At 45.0% G+C, this 17,649-nt stretch overlaps 1 long non-coding RNA gene across 1 annotated transcript; it reads right to left on the reverse strand.

Annotated features, from left to right (window-relative positions):
* Positions 1 to 10,861: 10,861 nt before the first annotated feature.
* Positions 10,862 to 12,793, reverse strand: LOC143361090 (uncharacterized). The gene is made up of 2 exons (XR_013083413.1): positions 12,397 to 12,793; positions 10,862 to 11,228 (listed from the first exon to the last, which is right to left on the reverse strand). It is a non-coding gene; the product is annotated as an uncharacterized LOC143361090 (long non-coding RNA).
* Positions 12,794 to 17,649: the final 4,856 nt, after the last annotated feature.

Raw genomic sequence — 17,649 nt, forward strand, 5'->3', positions numbered from 1 at the left:
GATCGCGAAGCAGAAATCTTGAGCGGTACGAAACGCGTGCCGCCGCGATACGGAAATCTTCAACGCGGGCGACGGAGATCTTCAACGCGCGGCAGAATGCACGTAACGCGGCGCGGAAGATTGCAGAAATACTGCGAACGAGCAGTTCGAGATCGCGAGAGTCTCCGAGCGAAAGATTTTGAAATCTGAACTGAGCGAGACTAGCACGAGCAGCAAACGAGCGCGAGAAATATGACTGTGAAGACGAGCGTTAAGAGCGTTAAGCAGCGTGATGCGAGTGACGAACATTAAGAGGGCGAGAAGGCACGCGCAGGTGCCTTAAATAACAAGGACCATCGAATGTGGAGCACCGTGATTGGTGATCCCGAATCGGATGATCCTTGTTTGTCTCGATTTGAAGGATTCAAGCGTTGAAATTCGGCCAATGGGAGACGAAACTGTTGCTACGCGGTGTCGAGCAACGGCGACACGCGTTCTTGCCGCGTGTTGACATACGAGACAAAAACCGTATGAAACAGCGGACGCCAGCTAAGACAATAGCCGCCGAATTCCAACGCTTGAATCCTGAACAATTTCATATATAGCATATCATCATAAATAGTATTTCACAAATAAAATATACCACATAATAAATCGTTTGACAAATTTTTGTGTCGTTGGCTCGTCTTTGTAGCGTTATTCTATTAGTTCACGAAATGGGTATCTGTCTTCGCGACGCAACGGTACCGATGGCGTTCCGACTTTATTCCCGGCAACGGAAAAGAATTTTATCTGTGAGTGTCCCGCACTCTCCGCGTATCTCTTTTTGATGGAAAAGCCCTTGGACAGTTTACTTTCCCGGCGAGATATCCAAATGTTCGGGCGCCAATTTGTCACGTTGCCCGAATTTTCATTCTCGTCTGACGGGAGAAAACCTGGGCAACACCGGGTTTTTACAGGCCGTGAGGCCGGGCCATGCTCGGCCGCGCGATACGTGGTCCACCCGGGACAAACGGCAGCTCGCAGACTCGACTTTCCCGACGGATGTTACGAGGTTCGGGACTCAGAACGGGCGCCGGACACTTGGAAGTGTCACACGAACAATTTTGCCAAATTCGAAAAGCGCGAATCGCGAGTTCGAGCCTGCGAGAGCCGCGCGATACCTTGGATAGCGGCAGTCCGGGTCAGGGTTCTACGCGGAGGGAATACGGGATGTTCCTCGTGGCGGGAAGGTTTCTCACAAGAAAGTGTAAACGGGTATGGGCTTCTAATTAACATTTATTCAATCCGGCTGTTACAGAGGGCTGCTAGGAACGCCCGGCAGCGATGGAAAAGAAGCCCGCGCGGTTTTACAAAATACACGACAGGTGAACGGTCGCTCGCGCTTATTACACCCGAATCTACTTTTCTCCGCGTCGAACTCGATTGCGGACGCGATGTATGGCGCACAGTGGGCAATTTGTACAAAATCGGATTCAAAATCAAGGAACTTTCGATAGGAATGAGGTAGAGCGATGAAATTTTTTTTAAATGAAAGCTGCAACTTTGTAGAATATGGGAAAAATAGAGAGATTGTGGTATGAACGTTTGGTAACCTCGAGAAAATTCGTTAAACGCGCACAAATTCAAGAAAATTTTAGTTTTTCCAATACCACGCGCGGAAAAAATTTTTTTTTAACATGCTATACATCATTTTCCATAGATTTTTTCACGCTGATTTCAAATCTGGTCTCAAAATTTGTCTACGACCTCAGGATTTTGCAAAAAATAGATTTTTGTGACAAAAACTAATGAAGTCATTTTTTCGTTGAAATGATCGGATGGTAATAATCTCTCTATTTTTCCCATATTCTACAAAATTGCAGCTTTCATTTTAAAAAAATTTCATCGCTCTACCTCATTCCTATCGAAAGTTCCTTGATTTTGAATCCGATTTTGTCCAAATTGCCCACTGTGCGGCGTCTATTATCGACAATTAACCGGTCGAGAAGCGACCGGGTTCAGATGGACTACGCGGCAACCAATTCTATACGACTGTGGCCGTCGGAAGCAGTCGGAAACGGCGATACGAACACCGTAGGACATCTCGAGATTGGCCAAATACACTAAAAATCGGGAACGGTACGGATCCCCCGCGAATCCGCGACTCCGCGTTACGAACCCGGCGACGTACAACCGCCTCGTGGCGGTCACGCGACCCCCCGCTGTCCGGCCGGATTCGCGTTCTCTCAACCCGTTCGTTTCCCCGACCGACGACCTAGAACCCTACACGATCTTCTTCTAGTCGCGATTTTCGGCGTTACAAGGTTACGTCTGTACGCGACTCGATGTACGGCCGACATACAAAAACGCTAGCCGAGCCAATGCGACAGAATCGTTATTAATTGAAGCCTAATCGGCACTTACCACTCGGTCTTACGGCTACCCGAGGTTCTCTCGATACGGCAGCTAACCCTCGATCTACTAAAGGTCGGCTCAAACAAGACCGGGAAGAGACCGTGCATGTTTGGCCGCTGGATTCGAAACCAGGGTGGAGGGTTTGAGTCGACGGAGCTTCAGTGTTCTCGACTATATTTCTGCTCGCCCCGGTTAAAAAAAAATGTTTTTAGGGCCTTCACGGTTCCTTAGGTAATCTATCGGTATCTCCCCTTTACGATACCATGGAAATAGGAAACCTTCCTGCCTCTTGGTGAAACAGCATCATACATCCTTGTATTATATGTAAATTATACATACATATATTGTAAAAACGAGAATAGTTGTTATTTTTTTTTAAGGAAATATCCACATTAGGAAGGGAAGGACATTCCATGTGAATTCGATCATTTTTTGGGGACTATGTTTCGAATTTTGATGACATTGAAGTATGTTGTGGTCCAAGAGAAAATGGGAGGCGGGGGTTGAGCCTGGTTATCACAATAGACTGCTGTTTGTTACGTCCCGCGGGTTACTCGCGTAAAAGCGGAGCGATTCGCGATTCTACCGCGGAATAGAGGATTGAAATGATTCAACCTTTTGGCTCAGGCGACTCGTACGTTCGACGTCTAGCCGGGTCCACGGTTCTACGTGCATATGTTGAATGTCTCACTCACCGACAGTCCTGAACAGATTGCGTGATACAGAGACAGTTTCGGATACGCGTCCTTCCTCGGGTCGTCCTCGCTGAGGCGGTCGGTACCCTTTCTTTTTTCCGTGGGGAAAATGCTTTTCGCATACTCCGGCTCCCTGGGGAGGGAACCTTTTTTTTCTTTTTTAACGGAATTTCTCTCTATTTGAATATTCAGGTAAGTACAATTCGTGTAAAATCTAATATAAAACGCCGCAGTGATCCTAATACTAAATGGTTCGGTAAAACTTCTAATTCTATTTTGGCCTCATTTAATCGCAGTTATATTATTCTAACCGTTTTATTCTATTTTACTCCTAATACCTAGAATAGTATAGTTTATCTAATCTTTTTAATTGATTGTTTATTTATTTTCTATTAATACTCGTCTAATCTAATATTAAGATTGTTCGCCTTATCGTTATACGCTTAATTCTAGTCCATTAAATTTAAATTAAACTAATATTACGGTATACCCGAGATTTTAACTCTGTTTTTTACACTAATTTTCTAAAGTAAAGATCCTAATTCTATTTTGTCCTATTTTATTCGCTGTTTAGCCCAGTTTCATCGCTGTTTAGCCTAGTTTAATCGCTGTTATTCTACTTTTTTACTAAAAATCGCCCTTTTCGGGGGTCGGCCCAAGAGGGAAGTGGGGGTTTTTGTATAATTGACCCCCAATTTTTATTGCAGATCTGGATAGCCCTTGGGCTACCCAGCGATCGGCCCTTCTTGAGTTTTTTCGAAACTCGTCTCCTTCTCGTAGTGGGTGCCGATATCTCGAAGGGGGGGGGGGGTAGGGGAAAGTTTTTTTACCTGGGGGAACTATGTTCCCCCCTCCCAGGTACTTTCTTACAATCCCGGCCCACACCCACCCACGCGCTCAGAACAAATTTTGGTGGTCGCTACTTTGTGGTCACCCGTTATACTAAAGTACTACAAGTTGTCCGATCTCAACGTGCTACGGCTCGTTGGAAAGCCCGAGCCGAGCCCTTTGCTTTTCCCCGGACACTTTCCCAATTTACGCCTAAATTCGAAAACTACTTCCCATATCTCGGAAAGGGGTGGGGATTTTTGAAAATCTTTTCCAGGGGGGAGAATACTTCTCCTCCTTTGCCCCTTCATTCTCGCCACCCTCGGAAATAGGTCTCTGTAAATTTTCGTCCCGATTAGAGTTAATTGACAATCTATCTGCCCTACCTTGTTAATATTTATTTATTAACCTCGAGAAACGACAGACACCTCGCGTTGTGGTCTCCTTTCTCTGTCTAACTCCCTCGTTGGTTTTTTTCCTTTTCGAGTATCCTCCCGTTCGGCACTTTTCATTAAAATTGTTCAACTTTTTCACTAATTTCAGTTATTAATGTTCATAACTTTCTTTCTAACTGTTCTAATTTTCACTCTGTCTTTTCTTTTTCAGGTACACCTTTCCGGATAAAACTGTCGGGAACTGCGCGACGCGGTTTTTTCCGGATAATGCGGCCTTTTAACTCCTTTATTCACCCGAGTTCACCCGGCTGAACTAGATTTTCCACGTGAGTATTCCCGAAAAATAAATCAAAATTTATTTAATTTTTGTTTCAGGAACTACTGCGCCCGGATTTTCGAGAATTTCTCCCTTCCCGAGAGGTTTTTAGCCCTGCACTCCGCGTTTTTATTCGCGTACTGGCTATTCACTCGGATCTACTTGAATCTTGCTCACTTTACTTTCAAAATTGAAAAAGCTAGCTTAAAATTCGTAACTCTGCGATTTTCTCCCGATGCGTGTTCGGTGAAATTTCGATTCGCTCTGGTTCGAAATTTTATCCTTGGGGCTCGGGAGGCCTAGGTGACTTACCCCCTCTACTTAGTACTCCAACCGTTTTTCGGTCGTGACTTGTTATGTTGAGCCGCGACAAAGGAGTTGAACTCTAGTAACCCCGATATTCCGAAATTTAAGCGTTCTTGTTATGCCTAACTGTATTCGCGCGAGGTCGATCGTGTCTTGTCTTTTTTTACTTTTACCCTTGTACTTTCGTTGTCATAGGGGAGCGTGTCCCATTTCTTACAGTCTATTGTAACCTAAATAAATAACTTAATAAATTAAATAAATTATCAACTGTCTGATTTAAAAAATTTGTCTAGTTTAGGTTCATTGCCTTACCCACTCGTTTCCTGGAGTCGACGAATTGAACCTGTACCTTTATGAGGAATTAGGTCGCGTTCACACCGTTTCATACTTTATAAAGCCCCTGTAAATTCCAAACTGTTGCGACAAGGATTGTCAGGAGGATAGCCGGAATTATCTTGACGAAGATATACAGTGACTCGACGAACACCAAAGAAAACGACACTTATGGTTTGGACGCACAACCGAAAAGAATTGACTTTTTTTAACAAAAAAGTATTGAAAATCACGGCACACTCCGGAAACGATAATATATATATATATATTAATAACGTCGAATCCAGAGGGGCGCGGAAGACACACCGTGATTGGCACGGATAGGCGACTGTAAGCGATAAGCGCGTGTGGTTCGTACAATGTCTCGTGATACAAGTGACGAAAAGTGTGGTCTCGCGATGACAATAGACGAAATCGATCCAGTTTAGCGGTCGACTCGCACTTTTCGTCGCTGTGTTGTGTAGCGCTCCCGCGAGGTCGTATCGCGTAACGATATTCACAACATCATAATTCGCGGGAATCGTTGAATCCTAAACACAAACTATTTGTGCTATCAAAAATCTAACTTCGTACAAGTGCATTAAAAGATGCTGGGCTTTTAATTATTTATTCATTTTTTAACTCCCCCCACCCTAAAAAATATCTTCTAATCTAGCCATTTTTGAGAATTCAAACCTGTCCCAATACATTCGTCGAGCGGCAGGTTTCCGAACCGAACCTCCTATCCCTTTTAATTTGTAACGGTACGCGTCTCGTACGGGAAGCGTAGCGAGACGGGTAAGCCCTCCCCGGATTGGCTCAGCGGCCAGGGTTCTTTGGGGAGGGAGGAGAACAGGTGATTAAGTGAAATACCTGGTTGCGGTGAAAAACAAAAGAATATTTATTCAACTTGAGTAACTAGGTTCCTCCCGGATTGCCGGTGGGTCCGGTCCGGGTCGGTCCGACACTCGGGCCCGCCTCTCGGCCGGCCTGGTACACGAAAGAAAAGAAAAGAAACTATAGGTGGACGCTCGGTGCTTAATTCAAAACAACTTACTGGTCTAAGCTTAATTACTATGACATCATTTATTGTTCCCCTAGGGGTTACAATCCGTTCCACATCTCTCTTCTTAACCTAACTCTTAACCTAAAACTTAAACTATGCTTAACCTAAGTTAACCTAACTTATCTTAACTTAACTTAACTTACTAAACTTAACATACTTAACTTAACTTAACTTAACTCTAATCCATAAGAGAGAGAGAGAGAGAGAGAGAGAGAGAGAGAGAGAGAGAGAGAGAGAGAGAGAGAGAGAGAGAGTTCTTACTCTTGCTTACGCTACATTCCCATTTTACCCCTCACACACACACTCATACCATTGTTACGTGCTATGGCCTCCTTTTGGGAGAGCCTGTAACCAGGACCGAGAATAGAAGAGCGGCAATCCTATTCTATTAGGCGGATGATTCGCAATTTCGTTGTGGAGAGGGGAAAAACCGTGACAACGGGTGAAGGTCGATAAATAAGGTTTTTAGATATCTGGTAAATAGATAATTTATTCAAAAAAAAAAGGTAAATGTATGTACATGGATGTTGGGCTGATAACACGAACACAGGGTGTTTTAAGCTGTTTTACTAATTTATAACTTATCACTAGAGAGGGTAATATATAACGCGTAATTAAGTTCTACTACTAAAGGGTGGAGAATATCCTAGGCTCCGACGTGCTAGAGACACGCACCGACTTTGCTTAGGATATGCGGGGGGGGGGCAGCGTCTTAGTTCTGGACGTGCAAGAGACACGCACCGTCTTTCACTATCGGCTGGGGATTTTACTAAAAGCTTATGCTTGTGGAGTATTTTTCCAAAGATTCGGTATTTTGTCGGGGTAATTATGCGGGTGGTTGAACATTTTTAGCAGTGAGAGGGTGGTTGAGGTCGGTGGCCATCTGGTGGCGGTGGTGGAACTAACTGTGCTGCAGAGCGGTTTCTAGACACCGTTACGTTCCGTGCACAACTGCGTGGGAACGTGACACCATCTCAACTCCCCCCCCCCCCCCCCTCCTCTACCACTCACCCATCCTTTCCCCTATCCCCTGGACCTCCTCTTCCGGCTGCACTCATTCTTTCCATTCCTAAGCATTCATACCTTGCCCCCCCCCCCCGCGCCTCTTCCCTCCGTACCTTCCCTCCACTCCTCTAACCTCCTCATCCATTCCTCTCCCTCTCCTTCATCTCCTAGCACCTCCCCTACCCTACCCTGCCACCCCCTTCCCTCATCCCCTCCCCAGCACAGCTCCCACACATGCTCCCACGTTTCCATCCCCCACCCACAGACCCTACACCTTCTCTCTTCTTCTTCCATCCAATACCTTCCACCCCTCATCTCATTACCCAACCTAAATCTAGCTACTCTTTGCCATCTATTCTCTCCCCACCCTTTCCTCATATATCCTGGTATCCCCTCTCCCTTGACCCTCCCATACCACACATTGTATCTCGCACTCCTTATCTTTTCCCATCTCTCCTCCTGCTGCTTCCTCCTTTCCCTCTTTACTAACTCTCCACTAACTACCTCTGTCTTCTCCTCCATCATCACCTCTGTCTCCTCTGCTGACCAACCTCTCTCTCCCCAGAAACGTCTTCTCTCATTCTCCCACCCATCTACCTCCCCTCCCCAAGCTTAATTACTAAACGAATTCTTAATCTACTCGTTACCCCTGATAACGAAGGAACCCTTAACCTACTCGTTAACCCCAAAGAACGGATGTTTCCTAAATCTAGACGCGATTATTAACGCGGGAGCGGCGGAGCTCCGTATCGGTGGACGAGGTCGAACCTCGCGGCGGTTCCCGGAATTTCTCGGCGGAGCGCCGTCCGCCGGTGGACGGCGGCAGGAAACGGAGCGGTATTCGGTGCGGTACGCGGTGTTCGGTAGCGCGCGGAGCGCGGGGCGAGCCGGGCTCGCCGGGTGTCGGCGCGAGAGAGAGACTCGGCGCGGCGGTCGGGTGTTTCCGTCGCGGGCCCGAATCCTCGCGATTCCTTCTGGCGCGGTCGCCTCGGCGAGGTGATCGGGAATCGCCGCGGCCCAGCACGTGGTTGTGAATTGGCGACGTTCCTTACGTCGGCTGGGCTCGCGGGGCGCGGAGAGGATTCGCGGGATTCGCGGAACGCTCCGTTTGTCGTCCCCGGATGGCCGCGGCCCGAGTTCGTATGCACAGACGTACACCTAGTGCCTACGGCTCGATGTCGGCGTGGTCGCTCGTCCTCGGTGGTACACCGCGGGGCGAGCTCCACACGCTGCTGCGGTCGATTGGTGACTATACTCCTGGAGCGCGAAGCGAAATCTCCGGTCAGGAACGCGGGATTCAGGAACGGGCCCGAGGAGTGAGGATGACGGCCGGAGTGTCGAAGCTACGGTGCTCTGAAAAGAGCAGGCCGTCGATCGACTGCCTCCCAGAATCCGGTCGCGGTCTCGGTTTCAACGTATGGGACGTAAACCCACGTACGCTTCGGCCGATCCCGGCGCTTCTTCGCGTTCGCCCGGTGGTACACCGAGGCTCGCACGACTCTGCGCGGCTGCGAGAGGACCTGGGCTCGGGTGTTCGCCCGAGAGCTGCTCCAGGCCAACTCCGCTTTCGTGTGGTTCCGTCGCGATCTTTATAGCCCGAGCGCGGACCTCGTGTGCTCGTTCGCGAATCTTCGGCACACGATTGGTCCGCGCCCGGGCCGGTTTCGCGGATTGGCGCGCGGCTGGTCCTAGTCGTTGATTGGCGCGGGCCTGGTCGAAAACTCGATAGCAACGAGACGTACGTGTCTTGTTGCAAATTTATTGAAATATTATTCGCCTCGTGTATTTGGCGTCGTCCGCCATCTTGTCGCTCGCCACGTGCAACACGCCGCTGGAGAAGCGGCCCCTGATCTCCCTAGACCTTGTCAACAGGTTACCTGCATTATCGCAAGTGACATTTATCCGCTCTGTATTCTACTTTATCGGCCGCGCCTGTGCAGCCGCAACCCGCTATGCAATAGCAGTAGGGAACTGCACGCTGCCGATATTCGCCCCTTACTAACTGCAGCCGACGCTGCACGCAATACTCCGCTATCCCTCGCCGCAGTTAGGAACCTGTATTCTGCCGGTAACCGCGCCCTTGTAGCTGCAGCCGGTGTAGCATGCAATACGCCGCTGGTCCTCTCGTTTTACGGTGGAATTCGTTCTGCGCTCCAGCCCCTCACTGGGGTGGTTTCCGGGGGGAGGAACGGCATTGGATGCTGGGGTGCATTCCGGGAGGTCCCGGATCTCTCTCTGGATTGTTGAGGTTGTCGTCCTGTTCGCCACCTTAGCCTGGACCCGCGAAGTACGCGTTTACTCAGGCATCCGGTGACTTTGGGCTTTCCTCCACCATTCCTCAGGATGTCCAGGCTCCTCGTCGTTCTCTGGCCCGTGCCCCCCCCCCCCCCCCGGGCCTCGCCCGGAGAAAGCTGGAACACAAAACATATATTTACATTTTTAGCGCTTTTACAATTCTTTTCGTAGTTGTGCGGTATTTATGCACTTTTAACAAATTCAACATAACTTTTTACAAATCTCTCATTCTGTCTGCATCCGCTGACTCGAGGTCGTCCTCTGTGCCCCTCATGATCAGGTTGTCATTGGCTTCTCGTTCTCTTCTTCTTTCTTCCTTCTCCTTTTTAGTTAGGATGTTTTTACAGAAGACCGCGAAGGTCCTCCAGACGTTCTCCTTCTCCAGCATCCCGTCCATTATCTTCTCCACGGTGAGAGTTTCCGCCCTGGTTTTCAGTACCTCCAGTAGTGGTTTCCTCTCAACGCTCCATTGTTGGCATACGACCAAGGTATGTTCTGGCGTGTCTGCGATTCCTTGGTGGTACCAGCAATCTTCGGACTCGGCTTTACCAATCCTCTTCCTGAAAACATTGAACACCCCATGCCCCGAGAGGGCTTGGGTTATATAGAAATTTAAATCTCCATGCTTTCTGTTTACCCAATTTTCTATATTTGGTATCAGTCTGTGGGTCCATCTTCCTACGGTGGCCGTGTCCCATAGTTCCTGCCATCTTTGGAGTGTTCTCTCTTTAGCTTGCCTTCTGATTAATTTCTTAAGACGGCTTCTTATTAGTTCCTCTGTTTCAGCTATACTTTCTCCTGTTTCCTGGGTAGTGAAAGTACTCCTCCTGCATTGTCTCCTTGGTATTGGATGATCTCCGTCTTTTCCTTTTCCTCCTCGAAGATCTCTCTCCTTTCCCTAACTTTGAGATCCCACGGGGTGACTCCAGCGAGGACGACGAGCGTTTCCAAGGGGACGGATCTATAGGCTGAAACCACTCTAGTTAGACCTTTTTTTGCGTCCTTTTTAGTATCTTTTTGTTTGCTATTATAGGGGAAGGAGGGGATTCAATAGTCACGATTATCTCCAACTCCTACTAACTATATTTATTCGTTTTTAATATAAATTCAGGCGCGTGTGCGGATGCCGTGTTGATGGGTCGCCGGTTCGCTGGTAACTAATTACCACGATTCGTTTCTTTTATGCAATTAAAACAATTCACCTGGCAACGATAAAACACACGAGTCTTCTCGGTGTACTTTTGTCACCGAGCTGTTACAATCTTCGCCACGACGCGCGAGCACACACATACACACATACATACTGAATGCAAACGCGCCCGCAGTCATTCCAAACAATCTTATTACCATTACTTTCCTACAGTTCGGCCATCCTGACCTGTTAGCCGTCCCGGCTAACCCGAATACAATATTTCGCTTCCTTAGTTGCTACTTACTATGTACATATTTTTGATAAATACATTATAATATGAAATATAATATAAAATATACATTCTTATCGCTATCAACATACCAAATTCTTAACGATCATATCGCTTTATAACGTCGCATGTTGTCTGGGGACAAAACTCCATGGTACGGCATTTGCGTTACCTGGAATCCATCAATGTCGCTGATTACATAACGATCATGATCTAAAACCTTTTTAACTACATAAGGTCCCTTGAATTTGGGTATCAATTTTTTATTAACCCCTGCTGATGTGTCAGTGTTTTTAATCATGACATAGTTCCCGACATTATAAACCAATGCATCCTTATGCTTATCATTGTAATTCTTTTCGTTAGCCGCCTGTATTTTATTAATATTTTCTGCCGCTTTTTCCCGAATTATTTCTAAATTTCTGTCGTCGCACGAACGTGACTCTAACAATAAACGTAGGGAATCATTCCGTTTCTGTAATTGTTCGACTCCAAAAAGCAAACGACTAGGGGTTTCTTTTGTCGATCGGCTGGTTGTATTATTTAAAGTAAATTCTACCTGCTCTAAAACTCTGTCCCATTTACTCGGTTCTTCACACGGTTTGGCCATCATTGGTGTTATAACACGATTAAATCGTTCAATTTGACCGTTGGCTCTAGGGGTGCCAACTGCAATTAAAATGTGTTGGACATTTTCATTATCCAGAAATTCTTTAAAATTATTCGATGTGAAAGCAGTACCGCGGTCTGTTATTATCCGTTTTGGCCTGCTATATACCCTAAAATATTCTTTTAAAAACTTTATCACTTCCTGGGAACTCGTTGATTTACAAGGGTATAGTCTGATGAATTTTGTAAAACCGTCTACCACACACCACACACCACACCACCACACACATCGCTAATAAATGTCTGTATCCCTTTCCTGTTTTTTCGAGCGGACCAAGGTGGTCTTAGTGCAAAGTATGAAACGGTACTTTTCCGTTCTCGATGCTATGCAGGTATCCGTCTTGTTTATCACTAATTGTAAGCGGTGAAAATTCGATGCATCGTAAACAATTGGAAATATATTCTTTTACCTTTTGCTGCAAATTTGGGAACCAATATAATTCCACAATATTTTGAATAACCTTATCCTTGCCTTCGTGTCCCAAATCGTCATGACATCTACGAATTACATTATCTTCCATCGAACGCGGCACATAAAATAACAATTTTTTAGTTTTATCTTTCCGGTATACTAGTCCATCGCGTAATTCGAAGTATTTTGATTCTACTTGCTCTAATTCGTTTCGGATTTTCCTAATTTCTGGGTCTTTATCCTGGCATATGGACAATGTCTGCTCAAAAGTATTACCCTCAACTACTAAAACGCCATGACAACGACTGAGAGCATAAACGTGATTTATTCTGTTTCCCGGTCTATGATGAAGTTCATAATCAAAATCTTGTAAATAAAGCGCCCAACGGGAAATTCGCGGATTTATGTTTTGCTTGCTTACCGTCAAACGAAAACTATCGCAATCCGTCAGTATTTTAAAACGAATACCCGCAAGATAAATTCTGAACCGTTTAATTGCGTTTACTACTGCAAGACATTCCAGCTCAAAACTATGATACCTAGCTTCTAGCCGTGTTGTTCGTTGGCTATAATATGCCATTGGTTTTAAACGTCCATCTGCTTGCTTCTGTAACAATATTGCGCCAAATCCGGACGCGCTCGCATCGCAATGAAGTTCGGTTTCGGCCGTGTGAGAATAAATCGAAAGAATCGGTTTTTCTGCCCCTTCCGGTCTTTCTGACCCTTTAACGTTTCAAAAGCGCTATTTTCTTTTTCGCCAAATATAAATCTAGCATCCTTCCTGACCAGGTCGTACAATGGCTTAGCAATGATGGAGAACCCAGGTATAAATCGGATTACGCGGAATCGGATAATTAAGAACGGCCTTGATATTATCGTCACTCGGTCGAATTCCTTCGATACTAACGCGGTATCCTAAATAATCAACTTCGGTTTGTGCAAAGGCACACTTATTCAATTTAAATGGTAACCGACATCGTCCGGCAATACGGAAAACTTCTCGCAGAATCTCTAAATGTTCCTCGAGAGTTTCCGTCGCAATTAGAAAATCATCGAAATACACTAAAACTTTATGGGCTCTAATCAAGTCGCAAAATAATTTTTTAACAAATCGTGCGAATACCTTCGGGGCGTTAATCAGTCCAAAAGGGCAAAACAAAAATTCATATTGCCCGAGAGGGGTGACAAATGATGTAAATTTAATCGCCTGATCCGCCATCCGGACATTATAGTACCCGTCCTTCAAATCTAATGTCGTGTAATATCGTTTATTCTTTAATTGATCTAAGTTGTCCTCAATTAACTGACTCGGAAAGTTGTCTTTAATTGTAATTTTGTTTAATTCCCGATAGTCTACGCACAACCTGGTTTCCCCGTTTTTCTTCCGTACTAAAACAATCGGGCTGCTGTACGGTGATTCGCTCGGGCGAATGATTTTTCTGTCTAAGAGATCATCTAAAAGACCTTGTAATTTTCCTCTATCGGCATATGAAAGTCGTCGCGGTCTAAAACAAATTGGTTGGTCATGTTTCAAAACTATGTTCATTTCAAAATCGACCTTATCAGTACTCGATTGCTTCAGTTGTAAATAATCCGATTGGAACGACTCTTTGATTTGTTCCACCACCACCGAGTCCAATTCTGGGTTAATTAGAAGTTTCTCCGGTGTCGCAACCGGTTCGCTTATACAATCAATGTTCAAAATTTGCTCGATCGCCGAATCTACATCGTTCGCGGACTTGTTATCTCTTCGAGATACTACGAACCCGTTATCAAATGACAGTCTGATTATGGAATTTGAAGAAAAGTCTCGTCCTAATACCGCCATAAACGCGAGAGGCCTTCAGTTGCGCACAATACGATTGCGCACGTACACATTGCGCACATATCTTTTGGACACAGTATGATTGGACACAAGAAGAATTGGTCACGTTTCAATTGCGCACACGAAAAATCGGACACATCTCAATTGCGCACAAATAGAATTGGAAACATATTTATTGCGCACAGATAAAACTGGACACAAGCGAATCGCGAACAAATAGAAATGCGCACACTAATTTTAGACAGTGATGGAAATGCGGCCAAGTCGTGATTAATTTCGGGTTATGTGCGCTTGATGTTAAGTGTCAAATCCATGTTTAGGATTTCCTGTGATGAATCTGTAAAATTAACCGAAACTAATTAATATTTGAAGTGTTAAAATGAATGGTTTTTAGAGTCTGTAGTAAATGTTAGGATATAATGATTTTACTCGAAATATGATATCGATGAAGTCTATATTAAAATATAAAGTTTATGAAAGAAGAGTACAATAATTAAATGTGAATATAATATATCCCACGGAATGCATGAATTATTCAATTTTTGAAATTAATCTGATTGTGAATTAAAATAGTGACAACGAAGAGCGAAGAACTGCAAAATTATACAAATGTGTAGAATTGCTTTCAAGGCTCCTGAATAATTCTGTGTAAAAAAGATAATTTAGATAAGTATATTCTGCCTATAAAACATAATCATTTTTGTAAGGAATGAATACGATACTTTGTGATTTTTCAAATTTATCTTTTACATATGGTGTACGAAGCAGAACTATTAGCGGAATTATTTTCATTTCAACTTGGACAGATCATGATTATTGCGGGAAAATGTTTTAACGGTGAGTAACATGTAACTTGTGATCTTGAAAAGTATTATATTCTCAAATAAAAAGCATTAATAACTTAATTATATGTTACGTACATGATCGTGCTTTTTACAATTTGTTTTAAAACTGTTAATCACCGTGTAATGTCACGGCAGCTTTTAGAATGATAAATGTAAACGGAGATTGAATTTCCCCAATCAGATGTACGTGCTTTTTTATAGACACATAATCACTTTTCTTATTCATTTTAACTATATAATATACAGTGAAAAGTGAACCTTGCGTTTGAGCTTTAATTCATGTATTTTAAATTGCCATGGCTGCTACGGAATTTGTCCGCTTCAATGTATGAAATAAGTAAAGGAAAAATTAAGTAAGCAGTGCTGCGTAGAATTCAAATATACTTCAAATATTATATATACTTTTATTTTGCCTCCCCTAAGGGTTACAATTCCTTTTCCCTTACACCACCTCCTTCTATCGCCGTCCTTCCATCTTCGCTTACCCTAACTTATACCTTATCTATCTTAGTCTAACTTAACCTAACTTATACTTATACTTAGCTTAAACTAGACTTATATACTATATAGCGAGAAAAGAGAGTTTATTTACAATAGACCTTATATTTATGACTTAACCTAGCTTATACATAACTTATCTATGCTTATGAACTATGTGGAGCTATGTAGAGAGACAGAGAGAGAATTGTATATACAAAAGACCTTATATTGCTAATCTTATATTTACCCCCCTACCCTTTGGACCTCCCCTTCCGTTCGCTCATCTCCCACTCCTCTCTTTTCCTTTCTCCCCTCTCTCCACTCTTCCACTCTTCTCATCCATTCCTCACCTCCTCCCTCATCTTCCAACACATCCCACATTCTCTCCTGCCACCCTTTTTCCTCATCCAATCTCATGCATACTTCCCACCCATGCTCCCACGTCTCATTCTCCCATCCGCACACTCTGCACGCTTTCTGCTCCTCATTCATCCAATACCACTCTCCTCTCATCTCGCATCCTAACCTAAATCTCGCCACTCTTTTCCATCTACTTTCCCCCGATCCTTTCTTAAGGTACCCCGGCAGTCCCTCCCCTTTCACCATCCCATACCACTTGTTTGACTTTGACTCCTCTATCTTACTCCTTCTTTCCTTTGTTTGTCTTTCCTTTTCCTTTTTAATTATTTCCTCGCTCATTTTCTCCCTTCTTTCCTCAATCATTTCATTTATTATCTCACCCGACCATCCCCTCTCCTTAAAGAACTCCCACCTCTCCTTTTCCCACCCATCTCTTACCCCTCCCACCCTATCCCTTCTTCTTATTTCTTCCCAACATAATCGTGCCAGCTTTCCCCCTTTCCCTTCCGCTAATTTTTTCTCGTATCCCCATGCCCTCAGTCCTGCCTTTCCCCTTAATAATTCCCTTTGCATTTCCTCCCTCACCATGTATCCTGGCGTTGTCCTTTCCACTCCCAGGACCCACCTTAAATATCTCTCCTGCAGCCTTTCCATGCCTTCCCTCTCTTTCCATCCCCAGATTTCCACCCCATAACTTATTACCGACCATACCAATTTGTCAAAAAGCCATACTCTCCTACCCCAATCTTTGCCAAACCTCCTTTTTCCTATCCCCCACACCTTCCCCATTATTGCTGCTCCTTTCCTCACTCTTTCCTCCACTTGCGCTTCCTGCCCACCATTCCTCGCTATCACGTATCCCAGGTACTTGTACTCCCTTACTTCCTCAATTTCCCTGTCCTTCCACCTCCACTTCATCTTTTGCCATCTCCCCCCGCCCTTCCTACATCTCATTATTTTATATCCTGCCCACCATTCCTCGCTATCACGTATTCCAGGTACTTGTACTCCCTTACTTCCTCAATTTCCTTGTCCTTCCACCTCCACTTCATCTTTTGCCATCTCCCCCCGCCCTTCCTACATCTCATTATTTTAGATTTCTCCGCGTTTAACTGCAGCTTTTTCTCATCCAGGTACCTCTCCATCTTCCCCATCATCCCTCTCATCCCCTCCTCATCCTCCGCCAGCATCGCTATGTCATCAGCGTATGCTAGCGTATAAATTTTCTTCCCTCCTACTTTTACCCCCCCCCCCATCCACCCCTCTCCAACTCTTCATCTACATCTGCCATTGGTAATGTAAATAGTAGTGGGCTTAGTGGGCACCCTTGCCTCACTCCCCTTACCGTCCAGAAGCATTTACTTTCTTCCTCCCCCACTCTGACTTTACTTTTCGTCTCCTTCATCAGGTCCTCGCACCTCTCCACTAGCCCCTCCCTTTCCCCCCTCCTCCTCATTGCCCTCATTAGCACTTCCCTGTCTACCGAGTCAAAGGCCGCTTTTAAATCTATGAACATAATAATCAACTTTTTTGTTTTCTTTCTAACCTGTCTATTTATCAAATAATTTAACACATACACATTGTTTATACACCCCATCCCCTTCCTAAAACCTGCCTGATTGTCCGGTAGTAACCCTTTTCTCTCTATCTCCTCTCTCATCCTCTCCGCCAATACCGCCGCGTGTATTTTATACGCTATCTGTGTGAGCGTTATACCTCTATAGTTCTCCACCTTACTATTGTCTCCCTTTTTGGCTATTGGCACCACTATCCCTTCCTTCCAGTCTTCCGGCCATCCCTCCCCCCTCCAAACCTTGTCACAGACTCTCCATAACCATTCTTCCATCTCATTCCCTCCATATTTCCATACTTCATTCGGTATACCGTCCCCCCCGGCAGCTTTCCCTTCCTTCAAACCCCTAATCACCCTGCTGACCTCCGACTTATCTAGCTTCCTCTCCCCTTCCCTCTCACTTCTACCCACCCCTTCCTTTCCTTCCCACCTATCTACTCCTCCTAATACTTTTTTAAAATATTCGTCCC

The sequence above is a fragment of the Halictus rubicundus genome, chromosome 14, assembly GCF_050948215.1.
Source record: "Halictus rubicundus isolate RS-2024b chromosome 14, iyHalRubi1_principal, whole genome shotgun sequence".
Taxonomy (NCBI): domain Eukaryota; kingdom Metazoa; phylum Arthropoda; class Insecta; order Hymenoptera; family Halictidae; genus Halictus; species Halictus rubicundus.